General features: G+C 33.2%; 1 protein-coding gene across 2 annotated transcripts in view; it reads left to right on the plus strand.

The window, feature by feature from the left end:
* Positions 1-2,695: 2,695 nt before the first annotated feature.
* LOC140441005 (tripartite motif-containing protein 2-like) overlaps positions 2,696-21,802 on the plus strand; it is a 112,764-nt gene continuing 93,657 nt past the window's right edge. Inside the window, exon 1 of one of the 2 annotated variants that reach the window (XM_072531390.1) lies at positions 2,696-2,835. The gene's annotated coding sequence lies outside the window, so the exon portion shown is untranslated. Of the gene's footprint in view, positions 2,836-17,876; positions 18,007-21,802 lie in introns of those variants that run through there. The other variant, XM_072531391.1, reaches the window with a different exon arrangement.

Raw genomic sequence — 21,802 nt, forward strand, 5'->3', positions numbered from 1 at the left:
CAAAATCCTATGAATTTTACCAAATATCAGTGTGAACTCTTTTGAGTCACCAACCCTGAATATTATTTACCAAGTTAATGATATATTTATACAATAGTCTCGGGAAACCGCAGAAAACCTGATTACTTAGTCTACTGCGCTAATACTCTCGTTCCCAATAGTAATTTATTTTTCATATAAACAACTACACCATAACCGGTCTTTCTTTATGTTGGTGCAATCATATCTAATAATCCAACGTGAATTTTACTTTTTCCAGAATATTTCAGCCTAGTGAGAAAAGTACAATCATATAGAGAAAAAAAGGAATTTTTATGGATAATTTTGGCTGCAAATGCCGAATTTTAAGAACTATTGTAATACATATTTTTTTATACTACTGAGCATTATCATTATAGTGAAAAAAAAATGACGGGATTAATTTGGCAGCAACTGTCAAAATAAATCTGAGTTTTAGTTGTAAAAATCGCCGTCGCGACCAAATTTGACAGGAACTGTCAGTTCAAATGTACTTTTTAATAAATTTGTGAGTGTTTTCTTTTAAATAATATTTTATTTATTTACTGTAGTATATTTATAAATAGAGATTCGATAAAGATTTACTTTTTATTTAGAGTAAAATGGTGGTAAAAGAAATTGGCTGTAAAATATAAAGGTATATCTACAATGTCATTATGCTATATATGTTTTTTAAGACTAAATAAAGTAAAAATGGAAGAGTAGCCTTATTTATAACAATGAGGAAAGTTTTATAAACAGCAAAAACTGAAAGGTAAGTAAGAAATGCCCAAAAAAATCTGAAAATTGGTTGAATTATTAAAAATAGGATTTGTCTGGTAAAAAAAAACAATAACGCTACAGATCAAAATGGCAAACTAAAAAACATCAAAAAATTTAATTAAAAGTAAACATATATACATTACCATTTGTAAATCAAAATGGCAAACTAAAAAACATAAAAAAATTTAACTAAAAGTAAACATATATACATTACCATTTGTGTTTTAACAGTGAGAAAAAGAAAGGAAAGATTTCTCATTTTATCACCAGGTGTCACTGCAACTAGATCTAGACTTGCTGTTTGTAAAAACTTTCATACCTTTCCCGTTCCTTCAAAATACTAATTAAAAAATAGTTATTCTCATAAAAGAACAGTTTATACTGCTCATACATAAGAAAAATGATAGAAATAAATGCAAGTTTCTTCTGAAAGACACGGTGCAAAGCGTAAGCTTTCCAGAAGATTGTATAAACAAATAATAATAATAATAAATTAATAAAATGCCCTTAGCTCGATTTTAAAATAAAAAACAATAAAATAGTCCTGTAGAGATTTGTCACAACAAAATGAAAATAATTTTCGAAAGATCATCACATTGAAAAGAACCATATCATATGAATGAACCACAAAATATGTATATACCAGTTTATTAGGCATTGGGATCTACCGGAAGAATCAGCGCCATAGACCGATCAGGCTTCAGCTGTATTCTAGTCTAAAATCGACTTTCATTATGCAGTTTTCATGCTATGCAAGACACATGCCACTGCCCAGGCGATATTTCCAAAGTTCGTTTTACATCTTGCAATTATACCTGCAAGATGCAAGAAAATTATGCGCAGTATGTCGTCAGATGATTATTTCCTGCAATTGCGCGATAATCGGTTTGGTGCCATTTTCGCTGAAAGTTTTCATGCAAGTCTAGAGGAATTTGTAGGAAGTTTGATTTTTCCACAATGTCAAATGTCATAATCACTGATTGACACGGATTTATAATAGTCTTGGCATTTCGAAATTTACTAAATAGTGTTAAATAAACAGCAATTAATAATTAAAAAAAAAACAAAAGTTTATAACTTAGATTAAGGGTAAAAATTTCAACATAAATTGCATTGCAAGCTGTAAAATCGCACATAAGACCTTCAATAGATTTGCATGAAAGTTAGTCATGCAAGATATTGCAGCAAGTTTTCTTGCGAGATGAAAAGCGGATTTAAACAATATCTGTGTTGGACGAAAAATTAAATCGTGTTCTAATAAATGTGATTTATTGGATGTAACAATTTGTGATTTATATTTGATTATATTTAATGCTGGACTGAAATATCCAAAGTTAATGTTTTGATATATTTTTTCTGTTAGCAACAATGAAAGTGGTATAGTACAAAAATAGCTCTGATGTAAACAGAAAGGCTAGGCACGAGATATGATGACTATAGATGATAAATGGCCTAGATGTAAAGTAACAGATTCATTTAGAATTTTAAACTACTACATTAGTGTGTTTATTTTTTTTTTCCGAAGCAGGATTCGACAAGACTTCCGCTAGAGCATTTCAGCAGTGAAGCAAATGCTATTTATATTATAATCGACCGACAACCACAAAATAGTCTGAAAATAATAATGGTAATTAACAAAAGCGCCACCTTTTAACTATTCTAACAAACTAATAATTGTAAACACCCTAAAAAACAACTATACTAGAACGACGCATATTAGCAGGAGAAATAAAAATCTAATACTGCACAAAATCGGAATAAAAAATATATAAGTAACAATAAACATTTGTTGCTTGCCAAAAGAAAGTATTTCTACAAAATATTAAAATGTTTCCCATTTTCAAAGATATTGGCAACGCTGTCTGGTAGTTCATTTGTGTCGCTCATAAAAATTGACCCGGTGGTCGTAATAGTAAACAGATTCAGAAATACCGGCTGTCAAACGCGCACGTGGGGGTGTTTTGTTTTGGATGAGTTAGTTGAGAGGTTAGTTTTGTTTACTCACAAAGAGTGTGAACTTTGATCCTGACCAAGAGAAGTTTCGAAAATTTACCGGTAAGTTCCATATCCATAGCATAGAGTTATCTGGTATGGTATGAGTTGGATGGTGATGTAGGGTAGTACATTTCATATCAAACTTTATTTGCTAGCTTTGAGAAAGACGAACTATCAAAATATATTATTTATGGGACTAAATCACAATTTTAATTAAAAATAATTGAATTTCACTATAATAAAAGCAAAGAATATAGTTTGCGTCTATATTCTTTGATAAAAGTTTAGAATACTTACTTTTAATTTATTCAGTTCACTCAGCAAATAGATCTTTGCGATAAATCTTCACTAGAACAGCAATCACTGTTTTAGGCTAAAACTTTTAGCTAAATTCATAATTCTCCTGTTTCTCGTTAAATTCAGAGTTTCTTCTATATAATTTATACAATTGGCACAAATGTAAATGTACCAAATGCCCCTAAGCATATCATTATATCTAACATTGTTTCCTTCTTTTGTGATGTCTAGTATTTGGAGATTCAACAAATTTTTGAATGTGTCATTGCCTAATTTTATTGGGTCTGGGATTCTTTTAGGATTTTTGTGTTAAAGCTTTTTAAAATAAGTATTCCCCAATACATGCATTTTAGGTTACCTCTCTATTCAGTGGCGCACCCAGAATTTGTCTTAGGGGGGGGGGAGGTTTGAAATTTTTTTATGCTACCTCCATGTTGAGTCCCTACAATTTGGGTTTTAGTTTAATTTAAAGTACTAAAGATAGCAGTTCCAAAGATTCAGGTATCTATTATCCTACCTACCAACTAAAACCACCCTCTCTTACTTATGCGCAGTTGACTGTCGCCCGTACCGTACTCCGAAAGTGGGATGGCCACTGTAAGGCTGACGACATTTTTGGAACACTCCCTTCTCTTATCTAGATCTTATCTATTGTTCTGAAGCTATTTTCTTGTGGCATTTTAAAGTAATTACTATTTTAATGGGAATAAGCCAAAATTGAAGGTTAAAATAAGGTTATTGACGTTTGACATTAATCGAACTTGTAAATACAATACATTTTGAAGACGGCTATCGCCGTATTCCCGTTCTCCTCCGGGAATCCTCCCGGTGCAAGGCATGCTCCTCCTCCAAACGTGTCGATTCCATCGCTCTTCTAATTCCTTCATTTCAAGAGCGTCGAGGTCTACCTCTTTTTTTTCTTCCAGGGGGCTTCGATTTGTGAAGTTTTTCGGGCCAACGTTTGTCAGACATTCTCAATTGATGTCCAAACCATTTTGAACCTCTTCTTTCTATTCTGTCAATGACCGTTTCTGTAGCATTCATGTTATTTCTTATAGATTCGTTAGTCTTCCTTTCCTGCCTTGATATTCTAGCACTTCTTCTCAAATAATCCATTTCAACTGTCAACAATCTTCTCTTCAGGTCTGCATTAATTGTCCATACTTCAGAGCCATAGAACAAAGAACTGATTCAACCATGGTTTGCCCTATTCTTTTTTTGTTCCTTTTGGAAATGTGGTGATCCCACCATAAGGAGTTCAGACATCCTACAATTTTACGTCCCTGATTACTTCGTGTTTAATTTCGGTTTCTCCCAAGCCGTTCTTAGCAATGAGTGGATCTAAATATTTAAATTTTTTCACTTGTTTGATTTCCACGTCCTCATCTATCAACACTTCAAACCTTGCATCTGAACTGATAATTAAGTAAATATTCTGTTTTCTTCATGCTGACTTGTAACCCCCATTTTAAATATTCTCTCTATAGACACTTTATCATAAATTCTAGATCATAAGAATCTTGAGCTAGGATGACTTGGTCATCCGCAAAGTTTAGGGAGAACAGTACGTCATTTTCTATGGGGATTCCCATTCCCTGGCAGTGGTTTTTCCAATTTTGGAGGGCTGCCTCAATATATAAATTAAACAGTAAGGGTGACATACTGCATCCTTGTTTTAGTCCTTTAGTGTCTTTTATTGGCTCTGATAGTCAATATCCGATTTTTAGGTAAGTAGTGTTATCCCTGTATACTTCTGTGATTATTCCTAAAAGGTATGGACTAATGTCGAGTTGTTGTTAAGCTTGCCACAATTTAAGTCTTGGAACTGTATTATACGCCTTTTCTAGGTCGATGAAGGCTAGATGTACTTCTGTACCAACCGCTATTCTTTTTTATATTAATTGTTGGAGTATAAACAAGTTATCAGTGCAAGATCAAAGATCAAAAATTCAAACGTCAATAAACTTATTTTAACCTTCAATTGCGACTTATTCCCATTAAAATAGTAATTAGATCTTATCTCTGTCATTAGCCCGGTTGGTATTTCTCTTCTTCTTCTTTCTTTTTAATGACTGCTTGGATGTAATTGTGAACACTATTCCATCCCTCCGTATTTCCCGTCATCTTTACGATCATCTCTTACAGTCACAGGGTTCATACCTATTTCTTTATACATTCTGTTTCTCTCCACTGTACATCTATTACACTCCAGCATTGTGTGAGTAACAGTGTCGGAATATTCGCAGTATAGGCATTTATCTGCATCTGTCTTTCTGAACCTATGAAGATACGCCCTAAAACAGACAATCTACCCAGTCCCTTAGGCTCGGGATCAGCATCTTTGTCCACTGAGCAACATCTTCCTTGTTGTTACACTCTTCTTGCCATTTTTCCATTGATCTTTCCCTTTCTTTTTTTTAAAGCTGTTGTCAAATGCTTTCTTCTCCCATAGAGATGTCTCTTTTCTTTTCTACTGCTCTAACACATGCAGAGGAACACAACCCGTGATAGTCCACAAGGCCGCCGCAGATACAGTCCTGTAGGCGCATGCTACTCGCAACAGACTCGTTCTGTCTAATTTTTTATAAGCCTAATATTAGGTATCTATATCTAAATATAATGAAAAATATTATTAATTATTGCGTATTTATACAATAATTATTGTGTTCTCTTGTGTTTCGTATTAAAATTATAAAATTATACCACACGTCTAATTACCACATCAGATATAAATAATATGAGAAAGAAAAGCAAACATTTCCTCTCGTTATAAATCCACGTGAATAGATTGCATAAATATTTACGTTTATTTACCTCCAAAAGTATTCATAGTATTGCAAAGTGAACAGTTAAAAATAGATATGCGTGTTACTAAGAGAAGGAATAGCAGAAACCACAAATTAATTTTTCTTCTTTTAGTCTCCAAATAATACTTTGTGATGAACCATTCATCGTCTTTATTGTTGATTTCACAATACGAGGGGATTATTTCCGCCTGGTGAAATATGCCGCCTACAATACATTCAACCACCTTACATCTCTAAACGATTAACGGAATTCGCAGAAAATCTTTCGTTGTAGTAAAAGGCACGGTAAACTGCACTGGTCTTCTCCATAATGTTTAACACTTTGCTAAATTTTAGGTATAAAATAAATATATGTGTCATTAACCAGTTGTTCATAGTTTTGCATTTTTTGTTACATTTTTTTAATAGATAGTATTCTTGCATAATGTTTAACGTAAATTTCTTTCACCTACTTGTTTAATAATTTTTTTCTGAAACAAACTACCTTGCTAAGGATAATTTATATTCGTAGTAAATTACAAAGTACTAAAATATCACTTTTAATTTTTGTTAAAAAATACTTCGGAGTAAACTAGAACATTTTGTCAATTTAAATAATGGTGGTTAGATTGACCATAAATATAAATATGCCTGTTAGAGTACCGTTTTTGAGACGTCTGCGATTACGGGCTAAAGTTAGGGTTTTGGTAAATATATTTAACTTCTTATTTTTAAATAAAAATACTTATACTAAATAAGATAATTGTGGGGACATTTTAATTTGTTTATGTACGGTTTCCAACCATTTCCAAACTTTTTATCAAACATAATTAAAATACAATCGGTTTCCTAATGATCATTAGGCTAATTTGCTTAATGTGTTTAGGATCTTTGTTCGAACATAACAGTTAGAAAGTTTCTGTCATATTGATCTAAACTCAGTATATTGTAATTCAAACGTGTAGTTTCAAGTAACCATCATCCCTATTCGTAAGTTGGATATTGATGAATTAATTGCAAATGTGCATAAATACTTTACCATGGAAACAGACAATGGTGGACCTTTAAAGTCATTATTATGTATAAATCAACGCGTTTGTAACGCACTCGGGATAAGTGAAAGTAATGTTATGTTTTTATTAATTCTAATTTATTGTTTTTATTTATTTATTAAAGGTTCTACACTTATAACACTTAAAAGTTTATTTAAAGTCTTTATTTGTACTAATTTATTTTACAATTAATTTATTATAATACGTGCGTTACAATTTAAAAACGCGGCGCGCGATCTTCAGAAATTAACTGTTCCTCGAAATAAAATGTCCCATTTATATATAAAATGCCGTTATCTAGAAGGATCTGGCGATGAGTCGATGACCTTCCACCCATTAGACGACAAGGTGACTCATAGACTGGTCTTTTGGCGAAGGGACTAGAGGTTTCTGCCGGCAGGTGAACAAGTCTCGCCGAAATGACTAGAACAGAAAAGATATTAGCAATAAATATGTTTACAGTTTTGAGTCATATGATACGTCATTATTTATCGTAGCAGTAAACTAAAAACTGTAATGAAGACTGTCAGAGATTCTCAAGAAGATCTTACTGTGACTGAGTATCACGAAGACAAGAAAATAACTAAACATTGTAAACATTCTAGTAGCATTGACTTACCTGAGAAAAATTTGAAATTCGCAATATTTTGTATCGAATGCGTGAAAACAATCAAACATGTCAGTTTAGATACTTTTCTGACCAAAATAAGAAAACGGAAAAATAAGTTTCTGAAATTAAAAGGAATAGTCTTTGGAAAGCTTTGAGAGATTTAGGATTTAAATTCAAAAAAGAAAATAATAGGTTACTTTTATGCGAAAGGAGTAGTGAGGTTCACAAATGAATTAAATTTTTGAGAGAATATACTACACTTAAATCTGAAAATGCAACATTCATATACTTAGATGAGACATGGATATTTGCAAAGGGTGGAATTTGGCAAGATGACAGCATAAAATCAATAAAACACACAGATAGCGAAGGCAAAAGACACATCATTCTTCAGCATGAGGGAAAGAAGGCTTTATAGAAAACGCAGATTTGATTTTTTTCTTTAAAATCAAAATCTGCTGATTACCATGAAAATATGAATGCAGATATGTTTGTTAAATGGCTTGAGCAGAAACTGTTACTGAGTGAACCATCAATTATAGTTTTAGATAATGCACCTTACCATTCGGAGATTTTGGAGAAATAACCAAAACAGTCGTGGAACGTACCGAGCATAAAAAATTGGTTAGATATAATATCAATTTTCCGGAATACGCCTTCAAATCAGAGTAACTGGAAATTTCGAAACGTAATGAAAAACCAACAGTTTATATAGTTGGCTAAATTGTATCAAGTTATTTACATCAAGTACTACGGTTACCGCCGTATCACTGCCCGTTTAATCCCATCGATCACATCTGGGGTATATGTAAAACGTACTATGATAATCACGTTGGATGCAGTGGATACAGTGATGATGCAGTTAGGGAAATGTGACAAAAAGCTCTTAAAACTTCAACTCCAGAAATATGGGCCAAAACTGTAAATAAATGTGAAAAATTAATAGAAGAGTGGTGGATCCGGGAAAATAAAATTAGTGAAATTAATCCAGCGATTATAGATTTACATAATGATAGCGGTATTGAATTTAGTGACGATGATGATGATTTATAGTCCTAAGAAAGATATTTGGACCTATTAACGAAAACGGAATATGGAGATCCAAGTATCTCTATGGATATCCAGAGACTTCGCTGGGCTGGTCATGTAGTAAGAATGGAGACAGAAAGATTGCCAAAAAAAGCCCTAGATAGTAAAATGCAGGGCGCAAGACCAAAAGTAAGGCCACGGAAAAGATGGCAGGATGAAGTGGCAGCGGACGTGCAAAATTTGCTAGACGTGAGAACCTGGAGAAGATCGACGCTGGACCGACAAGGTTGGAGGCATAGTTTGGAGGAGGCCAAGGCCCGATTTGGGCTGTAGCGCCATTGGAGAGAGAGAGAGATGATGATTTATAAATTTAAATAATCAGTAAGTACACTATTATAATGCTATTTACAATACAATTGTACAACAGGTTAACTATTAAATTTATACATTCATTATTAGCCAAATAAACAATAATATTTAAAATTCCATTTGAATTTTTGCTCCCCATTTTATACAAATTAACTCCAACTGATAATACAGGCAAAACTATTCTAAACAAAGTAAGTAATTAAAAAGATTATGGAGACCTCCAGTGCAGTTTACTGTGCCTTATACTACAACGAAAGGTTTTCTGCGAATTCCATTAATCGTTTAGAGGTGTAAGTTAGTTGAATGTACTGTAGTTGATAACTCCACACTACCGCGCTCTCCTTAACCTTTGGGTAGTGGTATCACTGTGTGATACCACTACCTACCTGTCTGTTTTTTTGATGCTGGTATTACACAGGTTATTGTAAGGAGTCAGAACGTTTAAGTAGAATATTATTGTATTCACTGTTGACTATAGAACTGTGCCAAGGCGGCCTTACAACTTCACGTAAAGGTACTGGAAGTGGAATTATACTAACCAAACTAATTTCCCGGTTCCTATTTGCCTCGTGATTGGCAGGCTTTGCTGACGTGCAGTTTTAATCTTTTTGGACTGTTCTGAAGCTATTTTCTTGTGGCATTTTAAAGTAATAATATTTTAATGGGAATAAGCCACAATTGAAGGTCAAAATAAGTTTATTGACGTTTCAATATCCACTTCGGAATAGTAATTACTTTTTGGACTGATATTGTACTTCTCTTTTATGAACTTTTTCTACGAGGGGTTTGGAGAGCCGGCAATGCGTTTCTCTATATGTTCTGGGTTTGGAGATGAAGATCTAGTTGTCGGAAGAACACGGATGGATTAATTAGAGAAGCACCCTAAATTCATCAAAATGAGACAATGAAGAAGTAAATCAGCTGACGGGACAGAATGGAAAAACATTAAACAGGTCAAAATTCACCAAAAAAAGTATTGTAGCATCAAGAGAAGACGAAGCTCTACACTTTCGATTTTGATAGATTATTATTATTCATTTTGAATTATTTAATTGTATGGCTTTTGAACTGACTAAAAACCATGATGCAATGGATGCAAAAAATGGATACTTATTCGTTTGTCTTTTCCTGCTTTCCTACCATCTCTTTTAAATTTCATTAAAATCTCTATGTGCGCTACACAACTCTTTTTTTCAACAAAAACACACCCTATATGCCTGGAGCAAGGTCACTGTATACAATAACACGGAATTCGAATCCACGAGACGTGCGTAAAATGAAAAAGCACACACCCAAACCAAACGAACCTAAATCCTTTTATGAGCGGTTAGAAAATATTAACAAGGTTCAGGAGATTTATCAAAAATAGATCTTTTTATAAAACAGTAACTATGCAATATGTATCATAATACGATCCGATAAATTGACCAGAGTGATGACCATTTTAGTGTCTTAACTTTCTTAGAAAAATAAAATCAATTACATTTTTCGAATGTTTTATAATAGACATTTATATAACGTACCTACAGTACTTAATGCAGTTTACTATTTTTATTGGAAATAAGCCACAATTTTACTTTAAAATAAGTTTATTTGACAGAAATTTAAAGTTTCTCAAAATACAAAATATTAACAAATTAAACAAATTTTTTTGTTTGTGTTACTTGGTGAAAAATTCTTCTAATAATTTAATTTTATCTGACTCATTCATATTGACAATTCAGACATATATTATACATTTTAAAGTACTTACTTCAATTTTTCGTGTCTGGATCCGACTACAGTTTTTCTGCCCAATATCGGGCTACGTCTACACCCTTTGTATTTGCGAGCCATCAATCATCGAGGGTGCACTGTGATGGGCAAAGTCTGCATACTCTCAAGTGCTCCACGTTCTGTATTTCCCCACATTCACAAAGTGCGTCGCTGTCTGTCTTGATGCCCCATTTAATGAGGTTCTGTTTTACAGGGGCAACATCTGTGCGTATGCGATTCAGTATCCGCCAGGTTCTCCAGTCCAGGTTCATTCCATTAGGTCGTTCTGGATGTAGGGGGAACAGTTCGGGTGGTTCGACGCTGACATTTCTCATAAATCTTTTCCTTGATTTAAGTCGGCTGATTCCTGGCGGTTCGTCAAACCCGTATAATTGGTGCCTTTCATCGAAAGTTTGCCTGAACTTCTCCACATATTGTGAGGCGCATCTACGGTCATCTGGTGATGAGAATCCAGCTACCCGGTACAGTAGGGGTAGGGGGTGGGCTTCATACAACCGGTAATTATTCTGCATGTTTCATTTAACGCCGTGGTGACTTGTTGGGCGTGTCTAGATCTACCCCAGACGGGACAAGCATATTCCCCTGTTGAGAAACATAAGGCTTCAGCTGTTGTCTTCAAGACGTGGGGGTTTGCACCCCACTTGCTCCCTACAAGTTTCCGGAGAAGGTTGTTTCTCGTAGAAACCTTTTGTCTTGTGCTCTGACAGTGGAATTTATACGTTAGTGACCGGTCTAGTACTACTCAGTACTACTCCAAGATATTTGGGCCTATCAGTATGTTTCAAGCGTTGTCCCTCCCAAGAAACATTCAGCTTTCCATGCGCCAGTTGGTTGTTGAGATGGAATGCACATACTTGGGTTTTAGTAGGGTTTGGCTTGTAACCTCGGAAACCTTTTTTGGATGGTGCTAGAAAGGTCACCAATGGAGACACTGCGGACGGCAGCCAGATGGTTGGTGGAGAGCGAGTCGTGGGTTCGAAACTAGCTTTTGGAACCAGGAATGGGTCCAACGGACGAAATAAGTAAATATACGATAAGAGATATTGGAAAAGATACAGAAATAAACAAAAAGACAGATGGGTAAAATTACCAAAGATAAGATAAGATAGGGAACAGGGCGCCACTTAATTTTTTGGGGTTTCAGGAGAAAATTAAGAAACCTTAGAAAAGAAAAGAGATAAGGAAAGATATTTAGGTTCAGAGATCAAACCCAAGAAAAGATATCAACTGTTAATTATTAAATAAATTTGGTTAACACTCTACATAAACAAATAATAAAGATATTAGGTATTATACTTACTCACCTACAACACTTGAATCAGCCTGATCTTTCTACTGGTCAAAGGTATAGTTATATTTAAAGGTAAAAAGCAAATATATCAGGGAACTTTGTTAGGAGTCGACAAATAAAATACACACATGAAACAATAACAATATATTAAACAACAACAAAATTATGACGCTGCTGAATGCAACACAAGTAATAAAAATACACCAACAACTATAAAATGGTGGTATACATATAAAAATAGGCAGAAATATAATTAGAAAATATCTTTACAAAGATATAAGTATAACACAATCATGCACAAATAAAGTTTTGGCGTATCTCGAGATATTACAGCAAATAAATGAATAAAAAATTATAACACACACCAAAGATAACAAAAATTAATAAAATTTAAATTTACAAAAATACAAAAAAGTTACTGAAGTGAAAACATAAAAATTTAACCAAACCGCACTTGGTTAAGTCGATTATTTGGTTCGTAACAAAAAAAAGAGAATAGAATGTTCTTTAATTGACTGCAAAACTCAGTAGCTACTCTCAACTACATTTGATGACATGTATGATCGTTGGATACGTCCAGATAATGGAAGTTGATATGATGCTATACCATGTTACTTGTCCAGATATGTGGAGATATTAAAATTATGTCACTTACAGTAATTCCTGAAGACTGCTGCTTTAATTCACTGAAGTTAATACTGTACTGGTATTAAGCACTGAATTTAATTACCCTTAAAGGTGCTTTACAACTATACTTAAACTAATATAGTGTAATATAAAAAAACTCTAATAAGCAAGTGTATACACACTTATAAAGAAAATGCACAGAGACGGTAAGGTAGCAGATACGATAATGTGAACTAAGCGTCTTAACTCGACGGATGCCCACCGATAAGTTGTTTTCTCTACGAGTGCCCACCGAGAAGTTGTTTTCTCTATGAGTGCCCACCGAGAAGTGACTTGGTTCCTCTAAAATTTTACCAAGCTACCCAAGAAAAGGTGAGGGTATCTTCCCCCCAAAAATGATAGGCCAGCTGTATGTATTTCTGAGAAGGTAAAAAGTTCTAATTAACATTGAACATAACGGTATACTTCTACCTACAAACGTGATGAAACATCAAATCTCCTAGATTAGGTTTTTCCCGAGATTGGGTCTTTACAGAAAAATTACTATACGAGCCTTCGGAATATTTACAAATCTATCATAAAAGACCCGCCTTCACCGAAAGGCATTAGTTTCTTTCATACTCCGGATTAAGACGGAAAGGATTAAAAACCTTTCGGACGCAGGGAAATTCCGGGCATTCAATAAAATTTGAAGACGGTAAACCGAACATGAGCGTATCATCACGGGGGTAAAAGGAATAAAAATAATTAATATTTTAATTATATAAAAAATGTTACAGGCTTTAATGAGTTTTGTTTGTAGTAAGTTGACATCATGTTTAAAGCCTCTTCCATTGTCGACTCTACTTGTGTGAGTGTTTTCCCCTTTACGGCTATTTTAAAGTAGACGACTTGGAAGTGATATTGCCAATATTGTTGAGTTGCGTTCCTGGGACGACTTTATTGTAAGATAGTTCATTCGATTATATGAAATCAAACTTAAGAATATCCGTCAGAAAAATCATAGCGTGTGATTTGTGACAACATGCAATGATGACAATAAAATTCTCCTGTTAGTGATACCGTAGTAAATCATGACGAAAAAACTCTGATTATACTATCCTGACATGGTAAGTATTTGGCCTTAGAATTTATTTTACTGTCAATATTACCACCAAACTCTGATTTTATATGTTGTTTATTATGTATCCTCAATGGTATGTTACTGGTGGTTTTTTTTATGACTTCCCCTTTTAATGTGGCTAACCAGATCCTACGGCATTCTGCTGATTTTGGAGAGTTTAGAGTGTATTTATTTTTACACATATTAAACAGAAAAATATTTAGGTATGCCAAAGTCACGGTAAGCAGTTCAGTGGATGTTCTGCAATGAGTCATATATTTTTCAGTCGTCCATATCTATCGCCTTTCTCCGCCAAGCACGTATTCCCATATTTCTCATGTCTTCATCGATGTTATCAAGGAACCTTGTTCTGGGTCTTCCTCTTCTTCTCTGACCAGTGGGTCTATCAAGGCCCGTTTTTCTATCTGGATCATTTTGTTCCATCCGCATTACGTGCCCTATCCATCTCAGACGTCCTATCTTAATATGTTTTACGATATCAGGTTCCTGATTCTATAAAGTTCGAAGTTATATCGTCTTCTCCACACTTCATTGTCATTCACTGCTCCATAGATTCGCCTTAGTACTTTTCTTTCGAATGAAAGCCGCAATAAAACAAATAAACATGTTAAAACTGGAAGTAGCAAAAAAAGATTAGGTCAAAGATACCTCCTTTATCAAGCTCCAAGAATATTCAATGCCTTACCTGGTAAATATAAATTATACCTAACTACTCTCAACTCACTGATAATGATAAAATCAATATTTAAAAACTACATTCTCAATTTGGATCGCAGCTATATACAAAATTTAATGGATTAAGCAAGCAAATAATAGTTCATCCATAGTAATAGTAACAACTGTTTAGTAATAGTTTTTGATTACCTGAAAGTTATAAAATCAAAATAAGTATAATATGCATCATCAAAACATAAAAATGCGTTATACAAACTGAAATAACTGAAATAGGTACAGAATTATTGTATAATTAGAATTATTTATATGTAATTATTGGATTGTTAATGTATCAAATACACAATGCACACACGACGCCCGTGCTCGACCACTTTTGGTTTTAACGGGTAGTACCAGATGTTTATTTTTCGATGTGTAAATAACATACTTAAATTATTGTTCTTTTTTATAAAATGTATAAGAAAATTTAAAAAACATTATTATTATTATTATTATATACTCTATGACAGTAAAATCAAGTGTACAAAACTATTAAACCAAAGGAAAGTTATTTTCTTTCGAAACATCCTAACATGTTTTCATTGCTTTTTGTTAAAGTACAGGTTTCTGAACCATATGTTAGGACTGGGCGTATTATTGTTTTGTAGAGTTTTATTTGTGTATTTCTCGATATAATTGTGGAGGAGGAAATTGAGCCCAAAATAGCATCTGTTGGCCGTGCAAATTCTTTTTCTGTGTTAGGAGCACTCCCAGGTATACAAATTCGTTCACTGCTTCGATGACGTCGTTTTCTATAACAAGTGGTCGTAGGATTTGTGGTTGCGTGCTTATTTTCATATACTTTCATATACTGCTTCAATGTCTTCCTTTCTTATGGTCCAGTAGGAGTCTATATCTGTCTGGCCTTCTTCATTTACATTTTGATTCCTTATCCTGTTGGTGATGATTTCCGAGTACCGTTCTGCAATTGTCGCATCTCAGCTTTTGTGCATTCCATTTTTTGTATCCATTTTATTTTCTTTACTGGTGATTGAAATTCTAGCCGTCAATGTTGAGATCACTAGACAATGATCTGAGTCTATGTTTACGCCTCTATAACTTCTGCAGTTTATTACGTCTGTTCCATGCCTTGAACCCTTGAATCTATTAAGACGTGATCAATCTGACTCGTTGTTCTTCCATCTTCCATCCTGATGTGTAGGCTATGCTTTTCTATCGTGTAGCTATTTGTTCGTAAATAGTGACAGTATCGTGGGCATGAAAACTCGCGATCCTCCTATTCTAGCATTCATGTCACCTAATACAATCTTAATGTCATTTCTGGGACATCTCCTGTAGGCTTGCCTAGGTCTTTGAAGAACTGTTCTTTTATTTCATGAAGAACTGATTGTCATCAGTTGCGACATGTGCATTGATCAAACTGTAATTAAAGAATTTCCCTTTCAAGAGCAAATAGCACATTCTTTGACTGTAGGGTTTAAAGTTAATAATAAGGCCTTTTGTTCTTCGGTTTACAATAAATCACACCCCATCTATGTGTTGGCTTTCATTGCAGCTATTATATAATATGGAACGGTAAAATATTGTAATAGTTATAAGGGCAATTTTTATCTGAAAGCCGTAATCTACAGCTATTTGTTCGTAAATAGTGACAGTTTCGCGTATTGTGAACGTGAACATCGGACTGCTTTATTAAATGGACACGTTTTCTGTGAATATCAATCAGAACTTGAAATATCAACAAAGTAGGTAGCGCCATAATTTTGAATTTGATAAAGAAAGGTCGGAAGTGTTAGATAACTAACCCCTGCTAAAATCCTGATAGCTTTCTTTTGCATTCTAAAAATTTTAAGTGCATTTGTTGAATTTCCCCATCTGATTAATCCATAGTTTAGGTGAGAGTGGAATAAAGAAAATATGTCATTTTTAATGTTTCAAAGTTGACAACCCTTGTTGGCGAATAATAAATAATGACATAGCTGATGACAAATAATAACAAATAATGACATTGATAGCTTTTTGTTTAGTTGTGAGATATGAGCAGACCAGTTCAGTCGATTGTCTATGGTTATTCCCAATAGTTTAAGAGCCTCTTTGTTATCTGGATCGTTATGTAAATTACTTGCAGATATAACCAAATTTAGTTAAGTTTTAGTTTGTTTGCAGCAAACCATGTGCTTGATTTAGTAGAAACTTCATCATCAGACATTTTTAAATCATCATTACTTTTTCCTGATATAACGTATGTCATATCATTTGCGAATTGTACGGATTTGTACGGAGATATAAATTTAGGCAAACCGTTGACATAAATAATAAACAAAAGTGGTCCTAAGACCGAACCATGTGGGACTCAATGTTTTACGGATAGAAAATCGGAGAGATGACCTTTAGACACTACCGCCTGGGGTCTGCCACATAGATAAGAAGTTATAATCTTAAGAGGGATACTCCTTATTCCATAGTAATTTAATTTGTGCAGCAAAATGTCGTGTGAAACGCAATCAAAAGTCTTCGACAAGTCGCAAAAAGAAATTGCTATGCGATTGCCGCGTTCAAGCCCCTCCATCACCTCGCTCACAACATTAAATACCGCATTCGAAGTAGAACGAGCACTTCTGAATCCTTTTGTGAGTTGCTAAAGTAATTATTTGACTCAAAATATGAATAAAATTGTTGTTTGATATCCTTTTCAATCACTTTCCCAAAAGTAGAAACAATGCTTGTGGGTCTGTAATTGTCAGTTTTTGAGGAATCACCTTTTTTGTAAATAGGTAGTAGTTTTGAGTATTTTAGTACTTCTGGAAATACTCCAGTTGATAGAATTAAATTAATAAAATGAGTGAAAGGTGTTAAAACTATTTGGTCAGTTTCTTTTAAAATTATGATATTGATTTCGTGAACGTCCCTACAATTAGAATTACTAAGAGACTTTATTATTTGATAGACCTCTTCTTCCACAACGGGACGAAAAAAAGGACTTGCTCTGAGAAGGGTAATTTCTATAATTGAAGAGGACATCGACATTAATAGTGGCAAGAGATGTAATTATATTCTCTGCAATTGTAGACATGTATATAGACCCAAGTAGTTCAAAATAGGAAAGAAGATAATTCCCGTAACATGCCTGGCCATGATGATGGTGATTCTTAATTAAAAAGAAATATTTTCAAAACTATTTTTTCATTGTTTTTGTTTATTTTTCAAAAATCTTAACGTTTAAACAAATCCAAGTGCATTTCTAGATGGCAGGAATGATTGCTAGCAGTATTTTATATTTTAACTTGATTTAAACCACTCAATTAAACGAACAGGTGCAAATCCTCGAACACCCTCGACTGCAAACACCAACCACTCTACAAAAGCAACTTTATGAAAGGGTAAATTCCCATGAAGGGGGAGTAAGGATGAATGAATGAGACAGAGAAGCAGGTCGCGGCTGGTCGCCGCTATCGATTTTCCTTTCCTCCTACAGCTGCTCCGTTTTCCCCTTAGCTTGATTTTCCCTAGCAAACTAGTCGATTCCCAAACAAAAACACGAACAGCTGAAACCGTGAATCTGAACGTTGTCGGAAATAGCGTTTCTGTTGTTTTTGGTGAGTTTGCATAATTTTTCTTTATGATTCACTGGATTTGAATCTTCGATTGTGAGTATCTCTCTATAAAATGTAACAAAGAAACATTCTTACATGTAAATGAGTGTTATTCATTCTAAAATCTTTCCGAATAATTGAATAATAACGGAACAAAGAAAATACAATGTCAAGATCACTAATTAGGGTTAGAGTTGTCATAAATCTTTAACTTAGGTTAGCTGTAGCTATCAGGTTTACATAAGTGAGAGTGCTGGGTAGTTAATTAGTGCAGGTGAGCAGTTTTTGTGACAAATCGGTGTTGAATTGTGAATATTTTGTGTAGCAGAATCATTGCAAGTCTTATTTGCGATTGCTTTACAATTTTCTGTAAATATTTATTATACTGTAACGTTTGTTTTTAGTTTAAATGAACTGCCAGTTGTTAGAACTTCGATACTGTTTATGATTTTTATTTCTGTATGCCCTCAAAAGGCTCAAAAATAGCCCTTTTTCCTTATAATTGAAGAGCTGTATCTCTGAGCCCATTAGACCGATTTTAACTCTTAAGGTCTCATTTAATTTGTTATAATGTCAACTTTTTGACAAAATAATTTTAAAAAATCGCAAAAGATGTTTTATTTTATTGGTCAAAAAGAACGAAAAAAAAATTACAAAATTTTATGATTTTCAATTAATTGTCAAAATTTAACCAAATGAGGAAAAAAATGTAGAAACAGGTAAATTAAAGGATTTTTAAATACCTTTCAATTGAGCATTGTTAAATTAAACTCCGTTTAGCAGATTCAAAGACATAGTTGTTTAAAAATATTCAGTTTTTCGAAAATCGCATTTATCATTTTTAAACTGATAGTACTTTTTCCTGACAATCTCAAATTGCATAAAAATTTAGGTGAAGGTAGTTATATATATATATATATATATATATATATATATATATATATATATATATATATAAATATATATATTGTTATGATATGTAAAATCGAGAAAAATATTGGTTTGTTTAAAAATATTTCAAAATTCAATAACATTAAAATAATTCAGATAAGTAGGATAATATCCAACAAACATTTCGAAGAAGGAGAGTTATTAATTTCTTGAATTACCTGTACTAAACAAAATGTAAGCTTTGCATAAATTATTTCTTTGTTATACTTGAGTGACCCGCATAATTTTAAGTGAAAACAAAAAGACAATTGAACGGGGTTTTCCAAAATACATTAATGCAGTGATTAGAGACAAATAGAAGAGATTTTAGAAAGAGGTTTTTGTTAGTTTTTAAGAATTATAGAAAATATTATTTGTAAATAAGTTTTAGGAAATTTTATAATTATAGGTAAAATTTGTTTGTTATCGAAATGAAAAAATGGGGGAATTGTGACGAGTTTTGATTGGCGGAGATTGAAAAAGGTGGGATAAGTATGTAGGAAAAAGTTTAGCGAGATTGAGGAGAGAGAAAAGATATAATCAGTTGGTTTCCAAGTCTGTAAGAAGAACAGTGATTGTTCTCTGGCGGTTCCTGAAATGTAGCAAGCAGTAGTGTTGAATGTTAGTGAGTTTTTGTGGAGTTAGTGTATCTGACAGAAGCTGAAGCAGCCAAAATATTGTAAGTCATATTTCTCTACTTATATTCCAAGAGTCACTGTTCAGGCCAACGAGAGATTCAGTTTATCGTAAAGAGAAGATATTCCAAGAGTCATTTTTCACTCGGGCCAACGAGAGATTCAGTTTATCGAGAGGAGAAAGGCTATCATAATTTGAATGATTTGTGCTTTTGAAGGAGATCATTAAGGACGATATACTTGCAACAATCTGTGTAAGATTGCTGATTACATAGGGAGCGGTTGAGAGGAGATAATACAGTCTACAAGGAACAAGGATTTGGACCACTCATCATCAGAGAGAGATATTTTTGTTTTCTGCAGTTTTTTCTTTTATTGATAACACAATTTTTACACGTAATTTAGAAAGGATATAAATATTTTGATTAGGAGAGTTAGAATAGTTTGGGATTTTGAGATTTCAATTAATATTGTTTGTACCATTAATTTTGATTGTTCACGTACGGAGAACAAAATTATGAGAATCCTTATATGAGATTTGTTTATTGAAAACTTTTGAGTGTGAATTATTTCATTATGTTTATTTCAATATATAGTGTTAGATCATATGTGTTTTTTTTATTATTCCGGTATTCTCTGGACCTTACCTTTCACATGTAATAGCATAGATATTGAAGCACGAATTTAACCCTGAGATAAAAGAATTAAAAATTGTGATAGAGTCATAATCATATCATTTAAATAATTTTAATTAATAAAAAAAATTAATTAGCTAATTATTGCTTGCACCAAGACTTTAAATATCACAATAATATATATATATATATATATATATATATATATATATATATATATATATATATATATAATAACGTCTACTTATTAAATTTTTTGGCCTAGACCTTTAACACGTTAACTGCCGATCTATTCTGGGTAGGTTTTCACCAAGAGCCGCTTACTGTTTTTGATATATCGTGTATTTATTAGTTTTTGGAAAAGTTCTAATAAAGTAAATATTTTTAAACTAAATGCACATATACACAATAAGGGTTGGTGGTAAACGCGTCAGAGCGTCACTGGCGCTCGGCTCTAGTATTTATATACAGATGAAGTACATTTATTTACTAATACAAAATAAAACAAGAAATACAAAATAATATAAAATATAGATATATAAAACAATACTAAGGTTTAAATGTGGGATATTTGACAGCAATCCAGACAAAATCCAGGGGTATTGGGACAGGTTTTGCATTCGTAAATTGTATTTTTATGGATATTTCGTTCGCTGCAAGTTTTACAGCGTTTTCTCATAACTTTTCCCTTTAGATCGTTTACCTCTCATTTTGTTACTAGGTGATCTTTTGTAACATGTTTGGTTTCAGAAATATTAATTTTTAAAAGTGATCTAACGAGTTCTAAACGAAATTCGTAAAGACCAATCTTTTTTCCAGAATACTTGTTGTATAGTATGTGGGCACTTATAACCATCATCTGCATAATATGTATAAGCATTTTTGTTGGCCATTCGTTTTTCGTTGACACGGATAATAGGCAAACATCTGGTCTTGTCGGTCAATACCAGACATATTTTTATTATATCTTATAATAGGCTCTGGTTTCATTACCTGCTGACCTCTTCTTGTTGTTAACTTGTTGTAAGGTGTTTTGACATTCTGTTGTTATATAGTAAACGTCTCTCTTATTCTTTTATTTGCCAACTAATACCCCTTTTCGGCAACGGGCAATTGTTGCAGGATTATTTCTACGGTCAATTCGAAGAGTTCCTATGCAGTAAGTTGAACATTTAAGCAAATTTTTGGCTAAATCAAAGCTGTTGTAAAAATTGTCCATGTAAACGCAATAGCCTATATTTAGTTTCCCTTCTAAAAGGTGCAAAACCACTTTATTGGCATGTCCCTTTCCACCTGAATCGTCAAACATTCCAGAATAAACTAAAAATTTTAAAATTGGACCATTTGGTTCGGTCAACATATACATCTTGATTCCATATTTATGCTTTTTGTTTTTTAAGTATTGTCTAAAATTAAGTCGTCATCTGTGTAATACCATTGACTCATCTCAGCTCAAATTACGATCAGGATAATAAACTTCTTCCATTTTAAATCCGTAAAATAGTTTCGAGTAAAATAGTTTCGTCAAATCTTGACTGTCTTTTTCATTTTCTTCCATTTTCTTATTAAAAAAGATTATCATCGATCTAATTTTATATA

Source organism: Diabrotica undecimpunctata, chromosome 5 (genome assembly GCF_040954645.1).
Source record: "Diabrotica undecimpunctata isolate CICGRU chromosome 5, icDiaUnde3, whole genome shotgun sequence".
In the NCBI taxonomy this organism is placed as follows: domain Eukaryota; kingdom Metazoa; phylum Arthropoda; class Insecta; order Coleoptera; family Chrysomelidae; genus Diabrotica; species Diabrotica undecimpunctata.